This window comes from Bos mutus, chromosome 17, assembly GCF_027580195.1.
Source record: "Bos mutus isolate GX-2022 chromosome 17, NWIPB_WYAK_1.1, whole genome shotgun sequence".
Lineage (NCBI taxonomy): Eukaryota > Metazoa > Chordata > Mammalia > Artiodactyla > Bovidae > Bos > Bos mutus.
The window spans coordinates 9,164,523-9,168,078 of NC_091633.1; positions in this window are offsets into that span (position 1 = coordinate 9,164,523).

Consider the following 3,556-nt stretch of genomic DNA (forward strand, 5'->3'; position numbering starts at 1 on the left):
CTGGCCGGCTCCCATAGACTCAACGTGTGGCCATGGGCCTCGGTCGGGAGTGGTGGTGGCATTTGAAGGGCTGGGACAGCATCACGTGATGTGTGACCAGGATGACAGGGCAAATTAGTGCTGTGAGTGGGCCCTGCCTCCCCTTGCCCCAGGCTGCCTCCCACCAGCATGTGGCCTTGGCAAGTGGCTGCCTCTTTGAGCAGTTTTCTCAATGTCAAGTGCGTCTGTATCACAAAGCATGCACCACATGCGGCTGAACATAGGCAAAGGACGGTCAAGTCTGAGGGGCCCCTGGTGGCTCAGCTGTAAAGAATCTGCTTGCAATGCAGGAGACCTGGGTTTGATCTCTGGGTCGGGAAGATCCCCTGGAAGAGGGCATGGCAACCCACTCCAGTATTCTTGCCTGGAGAATCCCATGGACAGAGGAGCCTGGCGGGCTGCAGTCCATGGGGTGGCAGAGAGCCGGGACATGACTGAGCGACTCAGCAGCAGCAGTCAAATCCTCTAGGCGGCATGGAGCCTCTTCTGAAGGTGGATTATTCCTGTCATCACCAGAGGCTGATTTTCACATTGCAAAATGGGTTTCTAGGTTAAAAGAGTTTGAGAAACCGAGGCCTGGTTCACCCTCCCTCCAGCACCATGGAGATGTATATTAGCATATTATTTGCTCATGGATTTAATATGGTAAGTCACATTAGATATTAAAGGTTCTGAAAAGTCCTGCAGGGTAGATGTGCATGCGTGCGTGCTCAGTCACTTCAGTCGTGTCCACCTCTTTGTGACCCCGTGGACTGTAGCCTGACAGGCTCCTCTGACCATGGGGATTCTCCAGGCAAGAATACTGGAGTGGGTTGCCATGCCCTCCTTCAGGGGATCTTCCCAAGCCAGGGATCGAACGCAGGTCTCCTCCACTGCAGACGGAGTCTTTACCATCTGAGCCACCAGAGAAGCCCAAGAATATTGGAATGGGTAGCCTATCCCTTCTCCAGAACTTTCCAACCCAGGGATCAAACCCACATCTCTTGTCTCCTGTATTAGCAGGCAGGCTCTTTACAACTTGTGCCACATGGGAAGCCCGCAGGGAAGATAGCCTTCCAGATTTAGCCCAGCATTTCCCTAACTTTTTCCTATCAGCTAAGTTTTTGTTTGTTTCTGTTAGCATCCCAAGGAACAAACGGGACTTCAGGAAATACTGAGTCCTAATTTGTGTTGCAAGTGGGAGAACTAAGTCTCCTCTCCCCACTGGGCCTCAGTTTCCCCATCTGCAACACAAAGACTCCTCATGGGTTTGCGGCAGAATCAGAACTGGGATCCAGACCTGCCCTGGAGTCGTTGGGCCTCACGTCCTAATTGGGTTTTGTCCACCGTGTTGAGCTGGGCTCCAAAGAGGGGAAAGACCACCAGGAAGAGAGAGGAAGCCCTCGTTTGAGAAGTTGGGATGATGTCCTTATTTTGAAAATGAGAAAAGTGAGTTTCAGAGGAGGGAGGCAACTCGCCTGAGGGCACACAGCAACTAGGTCCTAGACTCCCCGGAGGCAGAGACTCCTTTTTCACCTGGTGGGAGTGGCATGGTGGGGTTTCCTTGGTCTGTAGCTCCAGCCTCACCTCATGGGGAGCTCACGCTAGGGGCTCCTCCCAGACCATGGCGACAGGTTCCAAGTTTCCCTATGGCCTCCTCTGAGGAGGCTCCTGGGCATGACTACAGCAGCCTCTGGTGGCCAGTCTCTACAATCAGCTGCCCCACCCTGTAGCAGCCAAAGGCAGATCTGTGGGATCCAGTGAGTATATCCTAGACTGTGGGGGTCTCAGATAAAGCAGGAGGCTCTCTAACATCGCTGAGAACCTTGAGATGCAGAGATGAGCCTGAGCTCAGATATGGGGACCTGGGTTTGAGTCCCAGCTCCACTTAACCTGTCCTGGTTTCATCTGTTAGAAGCCATCAACAGCCTGTGGGAAAAACAAAGTCCTTGTGCTGTGGAAAAGCCACATAGCTAAGACTGACGAAAAAAAAAAAAAAATCCTGCCACCTCCCAGCAGGGGTCTCCTTCTAAGACAGAGGGTTCAAATGCTGGAGTCTACCACATCCAGGCTGTGTGTACTTAAGCAAATGCATTTACTTCATTGAGTCTCACTTTCTTCATCTATAAAATAGGCAGAAAAGTTTGTTCTTGTGTCTTCAAGATTTTGGCAGAGTAATAGGAAACCCTGACACATTGGTATAGATGAGAAAAAAAATTACTATCTCAAACAATCATAAGAAACCCTAAGGCAGAGTGGCTCCAGAGTTGGTTAATTCACTAGCACAATGGTGAGATCAGGTACCCATGTCCTTTTCTTCTTTCTGCTCCACTAAGCCCCTTCATGATCACAAAATGGCTGCTACAGTTCCAGGCATCACACCCAGTCCTGATGGTGCCTAGCAAAAGAGAAGACAGTGTTTCTTATATTTCTCCAATTTCCCCCAAATCCCTCTTCCTTCAGCAGACTTTCTCTTTTGTCTCATGGTCCAGAACTCATTTATGTGGCTATTCCTATACCAGTACCTAGTAAGGGAAATAGAATCACAGTGGTGGGTGCATCTGGATAAAGCCCATGACCTGTGGAGCAGAGTGGAGAACTCTGAACAAACTGAGGTGCTGTGAATAAGGAAGAGAGTCTGCCTTCCAGAGAGGCATCCACACCAATTCATAAGCGCTCACACATAGTCCCTGAGATTGAATCCCAAGCACTGAGCACAGCACCTAACACACGGAAGATGCCTTACATGTGCTCATTTGTCCCCTCCTTTTTGTGTTTCCCTCCAAAGTCACAAGACTCCCAGCCTGGCCTCTCCTGACCCAGCCTCCTGCCCTCCTTCCCTGGGGCCTGGGTCTCTACTGCCCAAGGCGGCTTCTCCTCTGTCCTCTGGCTCCATCACCACCACCTCCTTTTGTTTCTGTCCCAAAAGGTTGGGATGAACAAGGATCTCCCCATTGTTCCCCAGGACTTCAGATTCCTAAAAAATAAAAAGCGGGAGGTGCTTGATTCTCATGTAAATGCTTTCACCAAGGAACCAGAAATTAATAACAGTATGAACAGAGGCCTGGAGTATTTAACCACTCCATCCAAACAACCAAAATGATCCGAATACACCGTTATCCAGGCGAGGTGTAGAAAATTGACTGCCGACTACGACATTATTACATCGGAAATGTCAGGAGCGTGTGAAAGCCAGGGGGAGATGAACAGTGTGGTTGAAAATGGCTTTTGATTTTTAAAAAAAATTCCCAGCATTCATCTAAAACAATAATAACAGCTAATAATAACAGGGCATGTAATAATGAACTATTCATAGGCATAAGAGGTAATTGTTCAATTAAGATCCGAGAGTTTCTGCGACTGTCTTCTCTGATGGGGTCCCTTTGTTTTTGACTCTGGTAGCACTAATTATTTCCCGGTGGTGCTTTAAACTTGGGATGAAAAAAGCCCTGCTGTCAAATATGACATACAAGTGCTTTATCATTATTAAATACACACGCATGCACACAATAAGAAATCCTTGTTGGGATAAAGTTAG